Genomic DNA, 23,593 nt, shown 5'->3' with positions numbered 1-23,593 from the left:
CTGTGGAAAATGATGAATTCGAGTAATATATGAAATGTTTGAAATACTTGCGCTTAAAGACCGCAACCGAAGGAGCAATGTCAGAATATACTTTAAATAATTTGAAAGTATTTCCCTCATTATTTATATTAAGGTTAAGTTGCGTTAATGGCAAATTTTAATTATATATTTATTCAACTTCAATTAATATGAGTAATGGAAAAAAGAAATTTGAATTTTTTATGTGTGAACCATTTAAAAGTAATAAAGATAGCTACAGATTTATATATAACAAAGTAATTCAAATGACGAGAGGAATTGAATTCCGGATGTCTATTTCTCCTCCTTACATCTAAGTAAGCGATAAATGAGCAACAAAATTAAGCATCTTGGTCAGGGAAAACTATGAAGAGATTGGTAATGCAGATAGGCAAACTCGGGATATTGTCACGACACAAAATTCTGTTAAGTTTAGAACTATTAAGTGATAATTAAGCCACAAAATCTCATTGTTATATAGAGGAATAGACAGGGCATCATCTGTAGTTTGTTTTATAAAAGCGTGGTTCCGCCCTATAGAAGTTTTAATACATATATTTCACAAATTTCTCGAAACACCGTGTGACTAAAACCACGACTACTTCGCATTCAAAACAAAACTAAATTCCGTTATATTCTTTAACTTTCAGCACGTAAATAATGTATCGAAATACAACTTCGTACAAATACGAGTAGTACCTCTCAAGTGTGACAACTTTCCAGTGAATATGCTCGAATTCAGACTATATCGTCCAGTAGTTGAACTTATATCGATAATGTTGGTCAATTTGATAGTCATCTTAATGATATGAAATTTCTATGCTTTACTAATAATAATGTGATCTAGTTTTAAAGATGGATGAATTTTATTCTGTACTCGGCCTAGCTTCGTTCTAGTCTAATATAACGATTTATACTTCCTGTTGACATTGTACGTTATACAGGTAAACATGAGCATCATTTTAAGAAAATTATTTGAACTTAATATTTGAGGCATACGAGGTGTGTTCAAATTATATACGTTCATATATTCGCAAAAGAGACTGCTTTATGCTTCTCATATTAATGAAATTAACCATGAATACCGTCAGAGGTCTTAGATTCCACGAAGTCCATAATTGTTATAAGACTTATATGAAAGGAATGAAAGTCAGATTCCGGTTGTATACAAAAAGTCTCTTGGTTGGTTGAAAGATATACAGTGGAAGTTCCATAACTCGAATTACTATAACTCGAAGATCTCCATAACAATACTGAACAATAGAAGTCAAATTTCATACAAATTTCCTTCTATAAATCGAACTTTTCGACCAAGGGCATAATTCCAAATGTAGTTGTACTATCGAGGCAGAATGCCTCTCTATAACGTAATGAGGCGAACAAAAAATATGATACTACACTTATGGATTGCATAAATCATATAACATATTGTTCCAAAGTTCGAGTTATGGAGATGGCATGGGTAAACAGCAACAAATTTATGTTTTAAGGTTATATACATACAACTTTATGCGAGGTAGATAAATAAAACTGTGTAAAAATCTATATCTTACAGCTTTTTGAAAAATATATGTTTTAATGAAAATTTCTATAATTCAAGTCTCTCTAACTAATTTGCTATCAATGGCACTTGTAATCTCTGCTTCAAGCCACACTGACGCATAATCAGCTTACTGCAAAGAAGTATATAGGGGAAGAGTATCCACTCTTTCAGTGCTGAATTAAAGTTCTTACAAGAACTCTTTAATTTCCGCTCACATGATGATTTCTTTTCCAACAAAAAGAAATTTACAGCCTCAAAAATGAGATGTCTTTAACGCGATTATTTCGAATTTCCGTCGGCGAAGATAAATGATACGTAAGCAGAAACTTAGTTATATAAACATCAACTTGTAGGCAGTTATCATTGCATGCGCGTGAGTTACGTGCGTAGACGCTGACTGTCAGAATTAATTTAAATTTGCTAAATTTGGCAGTTGAGAGGCGTGTAAATACTCCAACGCTGACTGATGAACCGACTGACTGACTGATTGACTGGTTAGTACAGCGCTGTGAACCATTTTGCTGAGCCCGGTGAACGAATGTCTGAATGTCATTTAACAAACAGCACCACATACACCATACACACGCGTATGAGTTTATGAAATATCATATTTACGCGCGTGCATTGGCGCACATGTGCCAACTCTTGTCAGACATTTAACGAGGTCATGTTTGTGGCTTTTTACTTTATTTCATTTCATCTCCTTTCATTTTTTAAATCAACAAAAGCTCTTCCGCTGCGCCTGTCATTGCGTCTGGCTCATGCTTTTTCGCTGTCACATTAGCGGCTTTGTTGTTGTTTGCCGAATGCTCCTCATTGACTTTTTCGCAAATATTCTGGCAAGTAAAAGCATAAATGTTGTGCCGCTGATATGAGCTCCATGTGCTCCCTGGCGTATGAGCAATATTTTTCATATTTTCTTTTCTTTGCAATATATCGTCATGGGCGCTTGTGTATTTTGTTACGCGGTGTTTTATATTCACCTGTTGTCACTGGCACACAACAGCCTCATTGGTGTTGATGGCTGTGAATATATAAACATGTTATACGCCGCCATTACTGCGACGCATGCAAACACATTTGCAGTGAGTATTTTACTTCATGTATGCCAAAATAAATTTATTTGACACACATAGCGATAATATGCATTTCGTATGTGTCCATATAGATGCGAAAAATTTGCAGATGTCTGTCGTTATATGAACCTGTCAGCGAGTGTAAAGCTCAAGTTTGGTCGTAAAAGCAAAAACTTCGGAAATTTGTTGGAAAGTGTCTGCGAGTGAATGTGGTGTTTTGTCTAAAATTTGGTATATATTTTTGGTTCGCTTTTAAAAAGTTTGTAGATTTTATCAGAAATTTTGTGTAATTTTGTCGATTTTTATGCTAAATTATTTTCAAGGTTAAAATGAAAATAATGTCAAGTATAATTTTTAGTCTCCTTCTACTGAAATTTATTGAATACTCACTCCTCCAAACTTTTGATAACATTCCCGAATATCCAACTGAAATCGGTGATATTAAACCAGTCATGACATATGTGAATAGAAGCTATTTGAATAAATGATAACATATCTGTTAAGCTGATAGATTACGCGTAAAACTATTAAAATTTGGTCATGGAGACTAGACGACATATAATCGTTAATTTGTTAATAAAAAAATTATGATTGGCTACAACCCACCGTTAATGAAATTATACGAACTTGTCAGTAGATGTCATAGAGGTAGTAGTAGACATACTGCTCTGAAATGCGGCCTCCTGCAGAGAGGTGTGCAGTAATTGCGGTAAACTTGATCTGCACTTGATGACACTACGCTCTAGGATAGTCAAGGAGAGTCTGATTTCTTTATCAAAAGCTTCAAGATATTTTGATATCCCACTTGTATGGGTAAGAGAGGTCTACTACCGTTGCCTACCTACGCTCGAGCACTATACATAGCAACATCGTGTGACCTCGCTAAAAACTTTTAAATACCAGCACCTTTTTAGATGCGCGGTCACTTGGCTCTAAGTGTCTCAGGGAGTTTCATCTCGGCACAATTATTGGTATGCTGACCGGCGAGGAGGAATCATTTAAGTACCTCCTCTTCCAATATCCAGTATTCACCAGACTTATTCTAAAACACCGTGGAAGGAACACCTTCGTTGGACCTCGCGATTTCGATAGAATTGACACTGGCCGACTCAATAGATTCCAAACGCTTTGTCGAGATGAGATCTACCTCTTAGCCTAACCTAACTTAATTAATAAGGAGTCTGATTCTGACTCGCTGTATAATAACTAATTTGTTTAATATACGATATTCTCCAGTTCGAAAAGTGTTTGATGACAATCTGCTAATGGTAGAAAATAATATCGTAATTTTGTGGAAAGGGTCGCTATATAAAATTACGACAATTGTAAGAACGAAAGCAGAGATTTTTCCATCGGATGGTTTGCTACATAGATGGTACACCATTTCATGCATCTTCAATAATCCAAGATAATCCGTTTTAATATAAAAATTATTGTTACTGTGAAATTTAAGAAGATTAGCTAATGAATATGGTTTAAAGTTAAAAATTAAATTCGAATTTCAACCTTCTTTGCAGTTGCGGATCAATGGACCTTTCTTATAAACCAAGGCACAATAAATCGAGCATTAGTAAAGGTAACAACAATCATCAATACATATGAAAGGTATTCTTAAATAATAAATAAGAGAAAGATAAATACAAAATAAATACAAAATTACATATGTATAAGTACGCATATTATATATTTAAAAGTAGTTAATATTCACATGTCAAACGAAGAATGTAGCGAGATATGAATATCGTATCTGAAAATCTTTAAACACGCACGTATTTCAGTAAAAAAGGATTTCATGTAAATTTGCTGGTGTGCGAACAAAAGCAAAAGGGCTGTCAAGTGACAAGCGACGCGACACGTCGCTGACAAGCCAACTTTCTTAAGCAAAAGCATTAATACGATTCACATGTAAGCAGAGCAGAGAAAATCTCATTTTGGCAGATAAAATCAACACAATAAGAAAGTGAACAAAAAATATGGGAAAATGAAAAGAAGTAAGAAAATGTAATAAGAGAAAAAGTGGAAGAAATAAGAAAACTTTAAAATGAAGCAAAGTAGCACTAGACTATTAGGGAAGCCAACGATAAGTGACATTAGCTCTACAATTTTAAGGGTATGATATTGTAGAGCTTAGTTTAAGAAGTACATACTTATGTGGTCAAGGATACAAGGATTTTAGGTTAAACTAATTTGGTTGCAATACTTTGGAAAATTTTATAATTAGTTCTAAGTTACTGACTGGCGTTAAATATAGGTTCAGTTTTTTCCTGATATCAGAAAATTGTACTAAGATGATATCTTGGTTAATCTTATTTAAGCTTTACAATTTCAAATTATTGACCGATATATAACTTTTGACGGAGGAATGGAAATTTATACATTCAGTGACGGTAGACTTAAGATGAAAGCTCATACTGTTTATTTGATGACAGGTGACATATTGTCTAGAACTTGTTCTTCACAAGACCCACCTTGACTAAAGAATGAGGTGAGATTGGGTACCCTTTCCTCTTGGATAATTACAAGATATTTCACATAGGGGATTTCACATTAAAAGTATATTTCCCAGGACTAGAGTGTGGCCTAAATATATATAAGAATTTGGGTGGTAAAATTTTTTCTTCACACAAAATAGCGATTAGAACTTAGTAAGCGATTTTCAGTGAACTTTTTCCAGGTTAGTTGGTGTAATCTTTGGGATCACTTTTTTGTGGATTTTGCAGAGCACTTATAGCGCTCAAAAGATGGAGATTTTATATTTCGAAAAAATAGTACATTGGAATTGAGGAATATTCTTCAACTTATACTGGATTTCGAACGCACTGTTCCTCAGTGAACTTCTTGACGTCCAAGTTTTGTTTATATTCAGAGAATTGGACTGGTAATAATGAGGTATTAAATCCTTTCTCGCTAATTCTGTGCTGCTTTAGTATTCACTCTAACAGTTGCAATTGCTGGTCTTGTTTTGCTCGTATCTGAGCCTTCAACATCTGTCACATGTGGCCACTTCACTACTAAATAAAAATACATGAAACTGGTCTTGTATAATATCTTTTCTTTTTTATTCAATTTTCAACGAATCAGTATACATTTACATAATTTTATGGAGGAAACACGAAATGTTACCACAATTGAACTAACTAAGAACTATATAACACTCATCCATAAATACATATAAACAAATTTCTATATAATTTTCCTGCTGTTCACCTCCTGCTGTACTGAGAGCCATTTCAACTCAAAACACATGTAAAAGACTAATTAGGCAGCCCAAACGTCACTCGCACAGCTGGCAGTAAAACCAAAAGCATGAACTGAATCCTAGCCATACTGCAATAAATTGGATACCTATTAACTTAGCATTATTAAATTCCTTCATATGTCCGGCATATAATTACATATAAACTCTATATAACTACAGCATTCATTCATAACGTCCAGTCTATGCCACTTTTAGGCCCACCTGCTGATGTCTTGCTACTTGGTTGTTATTTAGGGCTATCTTGCCGTTGGTCTGCCGCTTGATTGATTGTTTACATTAAGCGAATGACATCACAACCGGCATGAAATCCGCAGAGCTAGCGGAAAGTGTCTAGATTAAGTTATTGATTATTTAATAGCGTTCTAGCATTGCTGGCTTGCAAGTTACGTAAGCAACCATATATTTGTTTGGTTGTTAGGAAAGTAGTTAATTTTCGATTGCATTTCTTAGACCACGCGATTTATTATTAAATTGTTTGATTTAATCTCTCACGTCTTCAGCAAACAACTAAAATAAAAAAATTTCAATCTGCGGATATGGGAAAGTGCCATACAAGGAATAGAAAACTAGGTATAGCAGCGTGTGCTTAATATAGTTTTATCTTACTTACTCTGCATATAGTATTCGGCTAGCTAATCAATCTCTAGTGACTAATTAAGTGCTGATGCTTGGTATTGTTTCATTTAAACCTCTCAGTTATATTAACATATACTTATAGTATAGGCATATATATATAAAAATAAGACATTCATTCTAAGTGTGCATAACCATTGCAGTATCCATTTTTAATGAGCTTTCGGCCATTTCTCAGATAATTACTCATTTGGCAATGTGTTTCTAATTGATGTTTGGAGTTTAAGACTAGTTTTCTTAAATTCTGTGGTTAGAAAAAAATAAGGTAATTTTGGCCTTGAACTCGCAGACTGTGTGCTGCTCAAGAGGTGCCTGACCTCACCATCAGTAGCATCAGACTATTTTAGTGGTAGACTCATTTGGGTGTCTTCTAAACCAACCTAGCCATATACCATTATCTAAGTATTTTTGTAGATCCTTCTGTCATCACCCTAAATGTAGGCAACGGTTTTGTGCACGAAAACATATTATTTAAAATGGGAATACCAACAAAAAATTATGGCACTATTAGAATTAAGGGAAGTTAGCCTACATTTAGGAGCACCAAGTAATAGTAAAATTGTTTTACTAAGCATACTTTTGTGAGTAAAATTTGAATTTAAGTATAATTTGAAATTATTGCTCGTTAATATTTGTTATTTTATATATCGATTTAGAAAAATCATTTACAAAAAAATTTAAAAAGGTTTATTGCCAATCTGCTTTAATAGTAAAACATACATTTTTTGGAAGTAAGCTTCTTTACAACAATTTTGAGTGAAACTTTATTTGAAGTTTTATTTATTAAGTGACAATCTTACACTCTTATAAATAATATATTTTAATGATTTTAAGTACATAAATCATTCAAGTAGCTTTGGGAAGTGTTTTGTTTAAGAACATATTTTCAAAGCATTTAAATTTTAACCTTAGCACTGCACCAAACAATAAATACAAAACAATACTACACATAATAGTGTGGAGCCAAAGTTATTTATATAAGCAACATAATCGCCACCTTTACAAGCCTAACATAAGAGTCAGTTTCGTACTGGCAGCGGTGTCAAACAGGATGTGCTATTTATTAATAAAAATTAATTTTTTTCTAAAAAAGATTTAATACAGTAAACTAGTAGCAAGAACAAATAGTTCCACTCGATTCGTATTTCTTTGCTTCATTTCATGCTTAAGTAACCTTAAAAGTAACCTCCAGATGACTCACCCTGTTCGGCCCTAACCGCATGCATATCACTTGTCTATAAATACAGTCGCAGCCTTAGAGTGTTTCGTACTTGCAAGCTTCTTTATATTCATCTGTACACTTTTAAATATGCTTGTTGCTTTCATTGCCGCAGATGCAGGCAGGCATTTATTTCTCGTACAGCTACACTTACACACACAGATTTAAGCGTGTGGCCAACATAAATTCATATGTTGCGAAAGTGTTAGTGCACTTGTGTAAGCTCTTCCTTATAGAAGTGGCGAAACAAAGTCAACGAGCTGTGAATAAAATGCATGCGAAGTGTTTTAAGAATTTCCATTGTATTCTAAATAAAAGTGTATTGTAGATGCAACTATGAATGCCACAGTGGCAAGGACAACTAGCAAGGGCAAAAGTTCAGCTATGTAACTGTATTAAAATATATATAAATATTAAATTTGTTTGTTTACATGAGAATATACTTAGTGGAAACTTGAATTTCATGAATTTGGAAGTAGTAAATATCTGCAAGAGTATTTATCGGTCACAAATATGTACCTAGATTAAGTCGAAAAGTTATATTAGCCATCAATTCAAGGGCTTTGTGAAAGTTTCTGGAAGAAATTTTAACCACAGATCGTTCTTCTAAAATAAATATTAAAACATAATTTTATTCCAGTAAAAGGGTCGAAGTGTTCCAGTGAAAAGGTCGAAGTGACATGTGAGCATGGGCGTTAGAGGGTTAATGTCTTACGTCCGAAAATATGTTCTCTAGCTTCTAAAAATTTTAATTCTCAAATCTCTGTGAAATGTATAGTCGCAAGATGTGGTCTCTTCAGTACGTTCTGTTACGAAGACTACATATGTTTTGACAAGACCCACGATATTCCAATTTGACGATTTCTGATCAACAAATCAAAAAGGTGTACTCGCAGAGTAACAAGTAATCGTTCCTTTAAATTTAAGAGTCGACTGCTACATTTACTATATTCTCAGTCATATCCATACATTCTAGTCCTTCTTTTCATCATTATGTTTACCTTGGCTAACCTGTTTCGACCTCATTCAGTTATTACGTAAACACCGTACCATAAAATATGCTCACTCCCATTTGCCCTTAAACAAATACACATTAAGATATTTCCAACATTTGCTAATTGAATTTTGATTGTTTTTGCCGTGGCTATCAACAGCTATGGCTATAACCATGCTAGTCTACTTATGTTGGCATGCCTGTCTGCTGGTGCACCTAAATATATGCTATACAAGCAACTAATTAGCTAAAGAGCATGTCATTTATACCCACAACCACAGTGAAAATATCTGCAAGGTGTCATAAAAATTCCAACAGCAGGTGTTCCGCCACAGCTGGTCTGCTGGTACGAGCATTTTTATGTACATTTATTTACTAAGCTTGGTATTAAAGCGCTTGAATTAGTACAAATGTCATAGAGGTAGTTGTTTTTCTTAAGAAATTTCATTTGCTTTATATTCGAGGAATTAATGTCCAATTATAAATGTTTACATATTTGTGTGGTCACTTATTTCTTGTGGTGTATATAGACGTATATAGACTGTTCTTTTCGAGATTCGCTTTTCGTGCATGGAAAAGCATATTGGTCGCCCGCAGTGATTTAATTAGTCTCAAACTGGTATTATTTCGTGATTTTGCTGCATAATCCGGACAATTTACTGAATATGTTTTAAGGCTTGAAGGATGTGGTTAGAAAAAAACTATTGCTTGCAAACCATAAAAACTGTATGCTTAGGTCAGGTTCAGACACTACAATTAGGCTAAATTAAATATTATTGAAATCTTCAAACCAAATTAAAAACAAAAGAATTCGTCATATATTGCAGCAAAGCTTTTACTCCAGTTTTGGATCTACAATAAGCTTTTTGTTCGAAATTCTACTTTTTGCGAATAACTAAACATCACTTTGTTCAATTACCCTATTACTTAAGATCGAGTGTCCTACCAAAAATCCTTCATCCGGAGTATCATTCTGGATTAGGTAATTTAATTAATTATTGTATCTATATGTAGTAGGCTCTAACTAGCCTTCATGTTCCACGCAACTCTCCTCTCTCTACTCTACTATGATTTATACTCTACTCTACACAATACTCTAACCTACTATTATTCATATCATATTTCACTCAGCTCCACTCAATTCTCCTCTCTCTACTCTACTCTACACTATACTCTAACCTACTAACTTCTTCATATTCCACTCAGCTCCACTCTATTCTCCTTTCTCTCCTCTCTCTACTCTACTCTACTCTACTCTACTCTACTCTAACTCTACTCTAACTCTACTCTAACTCTACTCTAACTCTACTCTAACTCTACTCTAACTCTACTCTAACTCTACTCTAACTCTACTCTAACTCTACGCTACGCTACTCTACTCTACTCTACTCTACTCTACTCTACTCTACTCTAGTCTACTCTACTCTACTCTACTCTACTCTACTCAATACTCAGTACTCTACTCAATAATCTACTCAATACTCTACTCAGTACTCTACTCAATAATCTACTCTATACTCTACTCTACTAACGGGTGATTTTTTTGAGGTTAGGATTTTCATGCATTAGTATTTGACAGATCACGTGGGATTTCAGACATGGTGTCAAAGAGAAAGATGCTCAGTATGCTTTGACATTTCATCATGAATAGACTTACTAACGAGCAACGCTTGCAAATCATTGAATTTTATTACCAAAATCAGTGTTCGGTTCGAAATGTGTTTCGCGCTTTTTTATCGACAAATTTTGTTCAGCGATGAGGCTCATTTCTGGTTGAATGGCTACGTAAATAAGCAAAATTGTCGCATTTGGGGTGAAGAGCAACCAGAAGCCGTTCAAGAACTGCCCATGCATCCCGAAAAATGCACTGTTTGGTGTGGTTTGTACGCTGGTGGAATCATTGGACCGTATTTTTTCAAAGATGCTGTTGGACGCAACGTTAATGTGAATGGCGATCGCTATCGTTCGATGCTAACAAACTTTTTGTTGCCAAAAATGGAAGAACTGAACTTGGTTGACATGTGGTTTCAACAAGATGGCGCTACATGCCACACAGCTCGCGATTCTATGGCCATTTTGAGGGAAAACTTCGGAGAACAATTCATCTCAAGAAATGGACCCGTAAGTTGGCCACCAAGATCATGCGATTTAACGCCTTTAGACTATTTTTTGTGGGGCTACGTCAAGTCTAAAGTCTACAGAAATAAGCCAGCAACTATTCCAGCTTTGGAAGACAACATTTCCGAAGAAATTCGGGCTATTCCGGCCGAAATGCTCGAAAAAGTTGCCCAAAATTGGACTTTCCGAATGGACCACCTAAGACGCAGCCGCGGTCAACATTTAAATGAAATTATCTTCAAAAAGTAAATGTCATGAACCAATCTAACGTTTCAAATAAAGAACCGATGAGATTTTGCAAATTTTATGCGTTTTTTTTTTTAAAAAAGTTATCAAGCTCTTAAAAAATCACCCTTTATAATCAACCCAACTCCACTCTACTCTATACTCAACTCCACTCTACACCACTTTACTCTATTATACTTTACTCTGCTCGAAATTTGCTTTGTTTTTTTTTTTTCAAAATGCTTAATTGTTGTTGTTTTGAGAGCCTCTAAGTTGACTTATCTCTCTGAATAGATATTTTTTCTCCTCATCAATTAAACCACAAATCAATAAAAAATAATAATCACACTTTCCTATACTAGAAGATTACTGTTCAAGATATTACAGGAAAAAAAATTATATTCGACATGTATATATATTTAATAGAGATACATATATACAAATAAGCATATGTATATAAACTATATCCTAATAGCTAATGTAAGTCTCTAAATTGCTGTGGTCCACTCAAATTAGCCAACAGCCCGCATACTTGGCTTTTTTCTTTATCTGTCTTCTTAATGCCGCTGCCACGACGAAACTTTTTCTCTAGTGGCGGCTGTGAGCTCGTATTAGGCTGAAGCCCATTTTCCTGCTCGTTAAGTAAAAATTACTTTGTATGCATAGTAACACTTTATTTCTTTATTTGCCTCATTTAAATTAGTATATGTACATATAAACTGTACTTATGCAGATATGTATATATATACAAGAGTACATATATTTGTAAATATACATACTGGAATATATACATACATAGCTAGAAAAGTAATTCGGTCCCACGCGTAAGTGTTTGGCCAAACCAAAAGTAATCCCCTTGTGTAATAAACAGAGAAACGCTTTTCGGACCAACCTGCCGTTGGCTAATAACGCACTCTCTTGCTGCTTTTTTCTTTCACAGCTAAGCTAGTACATATCCTTTATATATAGACCAATATAGTATATATGTGTATGTGCGCTTATAAGCTTTTTTTAAGCATCCTCGTAGTGTACGCAGTTTCATGTTGAGGTCCACACGCCTGTTTCTCATTTAAGTAAAGCTCAAGCATATCTGTGTTGCTGCTCTAATTGTTGTTGCTATCGTTGTTTGCGTATATGTGAGCGTGTGAAACGGTTGTCATTTCCTGCTCACCTCATACACATACATATACGAGTGCGTATCTACTCTACATCTGCTTAAGTGGTGCTTATGTGATGCCACAGGATTTGTGTGAATGATATTTAAGGACAGCTATTTTTTCGCCATTAAATTTGCCCATTTGCTGCCTTGTACACTGTGTGCGGTAGTCACATGTAAAGCTCTACTTTTTTGCTTTTACGAATTTTATTTTTATTTTCTACACACTTTGTCCGAGCTCTTCAGCTAATGTAATCTTTGGCCAGCAATCTTTACGTACGAAAAATAAAATTGGAATTGTGTGTTTGGTATTTAGTTGATTGAATGTGAAATATCATGTGACGCCTGATATGCAAATACCGAAAATTCTGTGAATGCTTTGCATTGTTCTGCCATTTTGTGTTTAATTTTTATTTTTCCTTGCAACCAAAAATCATTTATAAACCGTTGAAAGCTTTATGTGACCTAGCGAACACAATATTTCCGTTTTCGTGCTTTCGAACATAATGAAAGTGGTAACTGCGTAGCCTCTGCGTCGGCGTATAGTGAGTTCGGTGTGAAATTCCAGGCATTTTTTGTGCCGTTAATGTCCATGAGCGCTTGTTTTTGTTGTGTTTTTTCGTGCTCTTTTGCTATGAATCTAATGCCTTTCCGGTCAATAAGTGTATTTCGGTTTGCACGCTTCAACTTCAACTTTTCGAACAACACTTAATTACATGCATAGCGCACATAAATGCCTGACTAATTAATAGAGCCATGCAATCCTTTTGTGAAGGATAGAGATCAAAGTAGTAAAGGTAGCAGTAATCTAACCCTAAAATCTATGTAACTATTTATTGGGGTACTGTACAATACTTGTGGTATTGGAGTACTGTGAATGTTTTGCATGCTTTTGCGCCTAAATGTATGCTAGATATATTTTATATATGCATGGTCAATTAATAAAAGCAGCCAAGGGGTGGGTAGTAGTCATACAAAAAGGGTATTTTTAGCTCATGTAGTGAGCTCTCATCTGGCCTTTAATCAAATATGCAGACGTTTTATTCGAAAATGTGAAATCCAATATTCTAAAGTGGGTCAAGATGTAAGATTTTCATAAAAGTTTTGTGAGATTGCATAGACTATACTAATCATTGAAAAAATATGTATTTAAGCGCAGCTTAGCTATACAGGAAAGCTACTTTCTTGACTGCGGTTAAATTAAGTACAAACTGAAAAGCTCTGTTCTGTTTTTTTATTTTCATATTATTCTTTTTGGGTCCAGAAGTCCAAGAAATTATCTATAGTAACTCAAAATATTGAAATAAGTCAACAAAAAATAATGCCAAATTTTTGAGTAACACAAGAATATATTTTCAAATGCATGCTTTGAAAAAAAAAATATAACCTAAAATAGTTCTAAATTTCTATTAATAAATTTCTGTTGGTAAATAATTTTTCTAAAATATTTCGCTAAAAGCTTTTCCTGAAAGCTTTCTCTAAAAACTCTTTCTATTCAAAATTTTGCATAGTAACAACACTGGCCTAACCTAATATTTATTTATACATTACATACAACACTCTCCCCGCTAAATCTCCACAGCTAAAAATACGCGTACACAACATGAAGACCATTTAAATATTGTAAAATTGTATTGGTACTTTCCAAAGCTGCTTATATGGAAGCTTTCATTGAACTCCACATACCAGCCAGCACAAGTAAGCTATCATATTTATGAACCGAGTGTGTGCACGAGTATGCGTGGCATTATTGAAGTAATCAAGCGTACAACCAACGAACCAATCAACTAAATTTCATCACCCAACCCAGTTTCGTGTGCGCCGAGTTAACTTTAGTGATGCGCCAGTTAGATAGACAATGGTTAGCTGTCCGACGCTCCATAGCGATCCTTTGTAATCCTTTAGTCAGGTCGCCGAGCAGACGGCAGCAGCGTCTAACATGTCCAGCGAACTGTGAATTCATTTGCCTATACAATGTGTTGTTCCCTTGTTGTATTGTTGGTAGTGGCATAAATGTGCGGGTATATTGTATATTTGTATTCGAGAAAATACACAGCTGGGCAGACATGTGCATTAGCACTTCTATATTCATATTACATACACAGATATGTGTGTGTTTGTGTGTGTGGGTATTTAGCCATAAACCATTAGCAAGGGATATAGAAACGGTTATGCATACAAAGTTGGCGTTGTATATTAAAATTGTTATGTATAACACTCATACGCTATGGCGTACACATGAATTTTTAGCTATACATACACTATAGAACCTTATAATATAAATATTAAATTATTTGTGGACCTTCGTTGAAATCATTGTTTTCTGTTATATACATTTATCGTTAAGATGTTTGAGTCTCTCATTAGTAATAAATTCAAACTTTTTGTAAGAGTTTAACTAATTTTACAGTATACATCCGTATCCTTAATTCAGGTACGGTTATATATGTATATATGTGATTAGTGTAGAAACCGTTATAGCCGAATCTCTAGCTACTCCTCTCTTTCCCTTTCCCTCGTAGCTTAGCGCCAGTTGATGTACCCAAGTCGCTCTCCACCTGGTCTCTCCTACGAAGTGGAAGCCTTCCCCTTCCTCGGCTTCCTATAACTCGTACAGCTCATCGTTCCATCGTCTGCGGTATTCGCCGTTGCCAATGTTCTGAGGACCATAAATCTTGCGCAAAATTTTCCTCTCGAAAACTCCTAGTGTCGTCTCATCTGATGTTGACATCATTCACGCTTCTGACATTGTTGGTGTTGTTGATGCTAGTTCCCAGGTATACGAAATTATCTACGACTTCGAAGTTATAACTGTCAACAGTGTCGTGGGAGTCTAGAAGCGAATGCGCTGACTGTTTTCTTGATGACAGGATATATTTCGTCTTGTCCTCATTCACCACCAGACCCATTCGCTTCCTTATCCAGTCCGGAAAAAGCAGAACTAACGGCGCCGTTGTTGCTTCCAATGATTTCAACATCATCTGCTTACGCCAGCAGCTGTACAGTCTTATAAAAGATTGGACCTTCTCTATTTAGCTCTGCAGCTCGTATTATCCGGTCCGGAGAGGTCCTTCCCAATCCTGACGGAGCTTTTGGTGTTGCTCAACGTCAACTTACACTGCCGTATTAGTTTTGCCGGGATACCAAATTCAGACATCGCGGCGTAAAGGCTGCTCCTTTTCGTGCTGTCGAAAGTAGCTTTAAAATAGACAAAGAGATGGTGTGTGTCGATCCTCTTTTCACGGGTCTTTTCCCATTTTTGGTGCATGGTGAATATCTGGTCAGATGTAGATTTTCCAGGTCTAAAGCCACACTGATAAGGTCCAATCAGTTTGTTCACGGTGGGCTTTAGTCTTTCACACAGTACGTTTGCTTTCACTGCCATTCAGCAGGTCGGAGAAGTGTTTCATCCATAATCCCAGTATGCCCTGGACATCGGTTACCAGTTTACCACCTTGGTCTCTACATGAAGATGAAACCTTAGTTATGTCGCTTCATTATTTCATAAAATTTTTTAGCATGTCGGCCAGCTCCCAAGCTCTTCATACTCACGTATTTCGGCCACTTTTTTTTTTTGTCTGCAAATCCGTTTCGCTTCCCTCTTTAACTTGCCGCCTCCATGTATGGGCTGGCCTTTCCCGTCTGCGACTCCCTTGAGGATTCCACTCTAATGCTGTTCTTGTGATGTCATCATGGGGGTAAGCAGCGTATGCACGATCCATCTCCATTTACGGCAACTAATTTCAATATGGAAATGATAATCTTGCGGAGACAGTGATTAAAAAGCATTGCAATGTTTGTAGACCGGTTTTTGAGATAATGCTACCGAGATAGCAGAATTTATCCATTTCTTCCAAAGGTGTGCCAGCGATGTGGAGCGCTTTCGATTCAAACCCCAGGATATACCTCTGTCTACTCCATAGTCTTGTCGCATTACAAGGTTAAATAAGAGCGGGGATGAAACACAGCCTTGCCTTGCACCGACTTGAACTTCGGCACTGTTTCTCAGATAATTTTCGTGTTTCACACGGCATTTATCGCCCGAGTACAACTCCTTTTCATGAAAGGGCTCTCAAAATAGCGTCGTGTTTAAGAGTGTCAAATGCTTTTTCAAAAACGAAGAGCTAAAGTGGCGTGCGGCACTCAACCGACTGCGCAATAATCACTCTCATGGTGTTTAGGGATATATGATTCGATCACTTATCTTGGTGATGTCGGTTCCGTGAGTTTTGTTGCTTTTCAGCGATTTAATCGCATTAATTATCCAGCTTTCGACGTGCGTGGTTTGATAGTTAAATTGATGAAAGAATACTTTTTTCGTTTCTAGATGATACCTTTGCATACAATTCAAGGGCGAATCGGTTCACTAGGTAAAAAATTTGATGTACAACTTATGTTGTCAATATCAGAGCTTTTTTGTTGTTATTATTTTATGCATTTTGAAATAGTGAACCCAAGTGCTACCTGTGCTCAGTTGAACTGAGTATTCTTTTAAGACTTCTGCAACTAAACTTAGACAAAGATATTTCCATAACTTACAAGACAACAACAAAATGGGTATCATCATATATAGTTATAGCAGACGCACATATGCGTTTGAAAAGTTCGCACGTTTCCTTGGCGTGTGCAGACAAGCTTGGTGCACATACACTGTCTCACTAATTTCGTACCACTTGCCCGCCAGCTCACTTCCTTCTTTGATTGCGCAAACTTTTACTGAACTACCGAGATTTTTAACGCATTTCGGCGAAGCAGCAGATAAAAGTGAAGTAAAACAGACGAAAGAAAAAACGTGAAAGAATATCATAAAACTTACATGCCTTCGCTACATATGCTCACCACTTCCATTCAAAGCTTGTATTTTAGTTTATGCCGCTCAGCTGCTTGTTTGTACTATTCCCTGGCGTCATTGGGAAGTTCAGTTCAGCGCTCCACATAGCGGCACACACAACAAACATAGTTTCAGTTATAACAGTGCGTCACTACAAATTTTTGCACTTGGCAATTGACGGTGCAAAGTTTTTTTTTGATTAATGCATGTGTGAGTGTTTGTGCCGGCGATCCTTTGAAGCTTTGAAGAAAACTACAAGCTGCCGCGGCTCACTTTCTGTTTACTCTCCGGTGTAACTAAGCTTGTCTGCGACGCTATCTGCTACACTGCGCGCTCATGAGAGGAGGAGCGGCGGTGTTGGCGCGTGCAGACGGGCATTCGAATTTAGTTAGTCCACGTCAATTATGCACTTACACGTGTAGCGCGTTTTTTTATTCGGAGATTTGTTGCCATCAGATTTGCTTTTTATTGTGCCATCACACGTTCACAGCACACAAAGCAGAAAGACAACCGCTTTCCTAAAGCATTTATCCGTTTTTATTTATTCGCAACACGCAATAGTTGCAGCCTTTCCCTCACACTGCCACACTGCACCAACCAACACTGCTTAGTAGACATTACTCATAATAACGAGTTTTCTCATTCTGCTGCTAAGCTTATCCACTAAAATAATATATAATACATAACTACTGCTTTGTGGCTGTGTATGTGTGTTTCTGTGGACATATGTATCTCTTACATGACAAGTTAAGCTTTGATTTTAGTCGTGTTTACTCTGGATTTCGTTTCGCTAAATTTATATGTGTGCTTAACAGCAAAATTATCGATCTGCTGTACATGCGAGTATATTGTGCCAGGGATTAGTTTGTAGGTCAAAGCTTGTTAGTTTGCTCTGCACACATTTCGGAAGTAATACACAAGGGTGAATTTCACAAGTATGAATTTCAGAGATGCTCCATATTACTACTGTTATTCACTTGTATTCGCATTAAATTTGTCGTAAATTTTCTAATAAACGAGTTGGTTTGCGTATTAAAAGATTTCTTTAATAAGTGTGAACAGGGCGTATGGGTAACTTTCTGCGTCTATCATACACTGATTGTGGGTTTTGAAGGTTTGTATTTGTGAAACTGACAAAGTTCCTTAGATATATAAAAATATAGTCAGTCGTTAGTACTATGAGTTCTCGGTGAAAAACAGGACACGTTCGAAAAATGGTTATGGCCTGACCTCTCTTCGTCCGCCCGTAATTTTGAAATGTTTCGTTCTGTCCGAACTGTAATCTGCCTGGCAACGTGTCCAAACAATTTTGTTTCATTTTAGCACCTTCTGACATGACTACAGCATGTTTTTGTTACATAATATTAGTCAATATCGGCTCGTATTTATCGCAATGACTTAAATCGATCAGTTTTTGATATTCTTACCATGGCGGTCCATACGCGCATCTGTTACACACACCATTTACGAAAAAAATATAGAAAAAATGTTTACCATACGAAGCCCTACATAGGCGACATTTCTGCAGTAAATGCCCTGTGCAGCCGCCATTTTATTTTAAATCTCTGCATAAATTAAAAGTACTTAATTATATCCTTAATCATATTTGTAATTTCTACCATGTTTTTCGATCAAAATCTAGAAGATTTCGATATTCTATTCTCTAGAGTTTAATAGATTCAAGTATATGGCAACCCTAGCTCCGATTATCAATATTTCATTTATCCTCTTAATCAGCTTAATACTTTAATAACTCAGATCTGGTGCTAATATTCTGTAATTGGTGTTGACATCTTCTTCTTCTTCGTGACTGGCGTAGACACCGCTTACGCGGTTATAGCCGTTGCCAATGTTTAAGGGATCATAAATCTTCCGCAAAACCTTTCTCTCATCGGATGTTGACACCGTCCACGCTTCTGCACCGTAAAGTAGGACGGGAATGATGAGGGACTTGTAGAGTTGCTTTATGGTTCGTCGAGAGAGGACTTTACTTTTCAATTGCCTACTCAGTCCATAGTAGCAGCTGTTGGCAAGAGTGATTCTGCGTTGCATTTCAATTTCATTATTATCGGTATTGATGCTGGTGCCTAGGTATACGAAATTATCTACAACTTCAAAGTTATGACTGTCAACAGTGACGTGGGAGCCAAGACGCGAATGCGCCGACTTTTTGTTTCATGACAGGAGATATTTCGTATTTTCCTCGTCCACCTCCAAGCCCATACGATTCGCTTCCTTATCCAGTGTAGACATATGTATATAGATGTTTTATCGGCGAAATTTAAATTTGTAGGAATATGGCAGCACTGGTCACAAATATTTCCATAACAAGGAATGTGAAATATTTTTTAATACCCCTTATTTACCATCTACTTTTATTTTCAGTCGCGTGGCAACACTTTCAAAAATGTGTAAACTTTCCAAAAATACTTTCTAAGTTTCAATGAATTTCTCAAATAAATGTATTTATATGTTTTTTTTTTGAATTTCTTTCTTCGAAATTTTGTTCGTGTGTTTGCTTAGCTTAGCTTAAATTGTGCGTGCCTAGAAGAATCATTTGCAAATGAAGTTTCCGCTCCATTTTAAAAATGTCCGCGCAATAATAGTTTATCTAAATGAATGCTTTACAAACGCCTAAACGTTATGTACGTATGTACATATATTGTCATACACACACGCAACTACAAACAGGATTGTGGATATTTAAATGCTCATTTATACTACTATCCGCAAAACACAACAATGGCTTAAAAGACAATCAATACAACAACAACAAATCTACACATATTATATATATATGTATATGTGTTCTACATATATATATGTACTAAATACCAAAAATATGCTAAAATATACATATGTACGTGTGTGTGTGTGTGCACGCGCTCATATGTAAAACGCGCGCTGTGTGTGTGCTGATTTATTGGCAGCCAGCAGTCGTTAGAAGTGTTGGCAAGCGCCAATTGTAGGCTGCTCGTCCGCGTGGCGGCCTGTTTGCTCGATTGCCCAGTTGTTGGAGCGCTCGTGCGCGCAAATTCAACCAAACAGAATAATCAATATCTTTATTAGTGAAGCGGAAGCTACAAATAAAATGCTGACAAAGCACTGTTGCCGCTTGATTTTGTCGGAGCAGTTGCCGCGGCTGCCAACGCCACCGCAGCGATGGCTTTTCAATTATTTTCAACAAAAATGCTAAACGACATTTGTGTGTATATATGTATATATCTACAAGATATGTAATACACAAGCTCGAATGCAGGTCATATGATATTTACGAAAAATCAATTCAGTGTTGTTGCTGTTGTTTTTGCATTTTTTGCCTTTTCGAACAGCAGCGACAACGCCGCTGTGCGCCATAAAAATGTTAGATAAACAAAATACTGTTACAGTTAATAAATTTCCGTTTGCATGCATGTATAGACATGTATAATTCGGCATTCACACACACACAGACATTGAATACATTTATTGAATATATTTCCATGTTTGTTTATTTAAAATAAAATGAAATTAAATGAGAGCATTGTGTTGTATGGCCCCAAGCGCCAGGACTAGCAACAATATTATTTTACAAAATTCAACGCTTACCCCCACATTGGATTGTTCACTTCATGTTTACACCTCACCATCCCCACCGCCGTAGCGCTGTGTTGTCCATTCCGCTTCCTGTTCACACTCCCCGCCGTCGCCGCTGCCGACGACTGCTCGCCTCACTGCCTCATTCACGTGTCCTCTGTATGTATTACTGTATGTAGGTATTGGTGTTTATTTTTGTTATTGTTGCTATTTATACATTTTTATGCATGTGCTTGTGCACGGCATTTCTTTGGCTCGTTTTACAAATCAACATTGGTTCAATTATTTGTTGTTGTTTTTTTTTTTTCAAAGAAATACGGTGCGAATAGTGCACAAAAGCGAATTTGTAAAATGAAGCGGCTATAAATATTGTAACAAAATCAAATGAAATTCTTGCCGGTAATACCAGCAGGGGGTGGCTAAATGCCTTGAAGGCATTTGGGACACTCTATGTACGAAAATTTAAGGAAATATTCCAAATTTTGTTGATGAAAAAACGAGTATCTGCTTTCAAGTATTCTGCTACATTGTTTCATCAGCAAACCTGCCGATGGAATTGTATTTTTGTACAACAACAAAAGTGTGTGTATGGTAGCAGTAAATGACTTAAGAGCACTTGCTGGGTTTTAGTCAAGTGGTGGCATGGCGAGCCTTATGAAAACAACAGGTAAGAATTCAAAGAAAAGCTTTGTAAGGCTTATTGTATAAATCAAAAAAGTAAGAAATTTCAACAAAAGTAAGGCAATTTCAACAAAAATAATTCACAAAATGTTTTTAACTTGGTTTCTGTGATCTATAAGCATCCCTTAAGAGGATAGCACTTTTAATGCGCTTTAACTGATACAGTCAAAGAAGTAAAAAAGAAATTATCTGGACATTTTTTTCTTGATGAATTAGCACACAGTTTAAAATAATTTCTTAAGGGTAAACACGAATTAAAGTAATAGATCTGGTGTTGGGAATACAAGATCTCTTATATCTCAACCAACTCCAGTTATTCTATTCAGAAATCTATTTGTAGATAATACTTGTTTAGTAGCAGCAAAAATTGGCCCAATTACTCTTCCTGAAAATTTTTATTACACAAATAATCTTGACGAGCTCTCAAAATTCGCTTGGCAGTTTGGAAAGTTATGTTTTTCAAAAATGACTGATTATGTATACAAACTATTTAGACACAGTTAGCACTTATAGGTTCAGCAGATCTTACATCGAGCTTCTACTTCTCTTTGTGGCCTTCGTCCTGAAGTTATCGGAGCAAATAGATGGTTCTATATGTTTTAAGCTCTCTAAACTCAGAGTCTTTAAAGGATTTCATGCACCCCACAAAATATCTATCTTTATATGACAGAGTTGATAAGTATGCTCAGGTCTTTAAAAAAGGCCTATACAAGTTAATTTTTTTTAATTGCTAGTTAGTGTACTGACGATTTTCATCTTCATAATTGGTCACATAAGGGCGTTAATTGAGTTTGTGAAACATCTCAAAGAACCATTTCCACTTACACTTTTTCTGATACTGATATTTACGGTATTAAAACAATAATCCCGATTTGGATGTTCACAACTAATTTTCAGGATTATCTTTAGTTATGATATCGCTTTGGTTAAATAAAGCTTTCTTTACTTTAGTGTAATAGTTTCTATTTAACTTTTCAACTCAAGATACTCATCCTTAAGAATAAACTAATCACAGAAGAGTACACATTGCCTCCATACTTTTGGAAATAAGTTTTCACTTTAAATTGAAGCCAGAGAACGAATTATTGAAAAGTCATTGACTGCGAGCGGCTGATATCTAAAGGTAGTTGGAACTCTGTAATAGTAACACCCAAACAACCTTTACCAATTTTAGCTGCCATACTATTACGTAGCAAACAACGTCTCATTCCCTATCCGCTTTTGGCAATTCCAATTCCTTTGTTTGAACGCTTCGCTCGCTACCTCGCTGACTACAGCACACCATCTCGTTTGCCGCCATTCAACCGGCAAATGCTAAGTTTATCAAGGCGTTATCGATTATGTGTCGATTGCATGACGAAACCCTCGTTGTTTACACAACACAGTTTTCGTTGGCCTTTTCGCATTCGCGTTCGCATTTCAGTCTTATAGTCCTGCCTGTTTTCGCCGCTTCGTGAAAGTTGGTATTTGATTGTTTGCAGGCGATAACGAGCTTTTTTCTGCGTAAGACAAACAGAACTAGTCAAAATTGCTCATTTTCTATCCCTGCGCTCGTGTGTGTTTCAGTTTGATGAGAAAATTTCCTAATACAGTTGAATTTTCATTTAAGCTGGGAAATTGTAGGGCTTCTTGCACTTCAGCAGTTTTGAGCATTGAATTCGTAACTTAAAGTATTGGACAGTGGTAAATTTGCGAAGTAATAAACGAAAAGAGACGTTTATTCAAATACGATTTTGTTCAAAAAGAGAATGAGAGTCAAAGCAGTTTTTCTTGATAAATTGAAAAATGTTGAACAAAAATGGGAAAGTAACAATCCAAACACCTCGGTTGACCCATTTTCCCTTATCAATCATACTGTAATTCAACTTAAATGCGGATTATTTATTCTGCAAAGTGTTAAGTATTTGTTTATCGAAATATTTGTTTAATGACTGTAATTAAATTTTAATTAGCATCATTTGTTCAGTGAACTTATCAGTAACTGCATTTTTTCACCCATAATTTGTTGCGTGAAAATTAATGTGTGACTACATCTCAAAAACAATAAAAATATAAATACAATGACGCTATTAATTTCAATGTTATTATGTAAGTCCACACGCAGCAAATAGTGTGCATAAATCATTCACAGCGTTGACCAATATTAGGCCGAGTATTTCCTGCGAAATTCTCTTACAACCAAGGCCCATGACTCAGCTATGAGAGTAATGTCTCCAATGAAGTGCTTCGGTATCCTCGGAATGATAGGTTTTATAAAGCGACTA

At 36.0% G+C, this 23,593-nt stretch overlaps 1 protein-coding gene across 4 annotated transcripts in view; it reads left to right on the top strand.

The window, feature by feature from the left end:
• Window positions 1-23,593, top strand: part of LOC105219032 (zwei Ig domain protein zig-8) — a 243,943-nt gene that overhangs the window by 9,521 nt on the left and 210,829 nt on the right. For 2 of the 4 annotated variants that reach the window (XM_054233435.1, XM_054233432.1), the window contains exon 2: window positions 4,155-4,213. The exons of 1 other annotated variant lie outside the window; for it this stretch is intronic. The gene's annotated coding sequence lies outside the window, so the exon portion shown is untranslated. Of the gene's footprint in view, window positions 1-4,154; window positions 4,243-23,593 lie in introns of all 4 variants that reach the window. One more of the 4 variants, XM_054233433.1, reaches the window with a different exon arrangement.

The sequence above is a fragment of the Zeugodacus cucurbitae genome, chromosome 6, assembly GCF_028554725.1.
Source record: "Zeugodacus cucurbitae isolate PBARC_wt_2022May chromosome 6, idZeuCucr1.2, whole genome shotgun sequence".
In the NCBI taxonomy this organism is placed as follows: domain Eukaryota; kingdom Metazoa; phylum Arthropoda; class Insecta; order Diptera; family Tephritidae; genus Zeugodacus; species Zeugodacus cucurbitae.
Note: the sequence above shows the minus strand (reverse complement) of the source record. Positions and strands in the feature narration are given on the sequence as shown.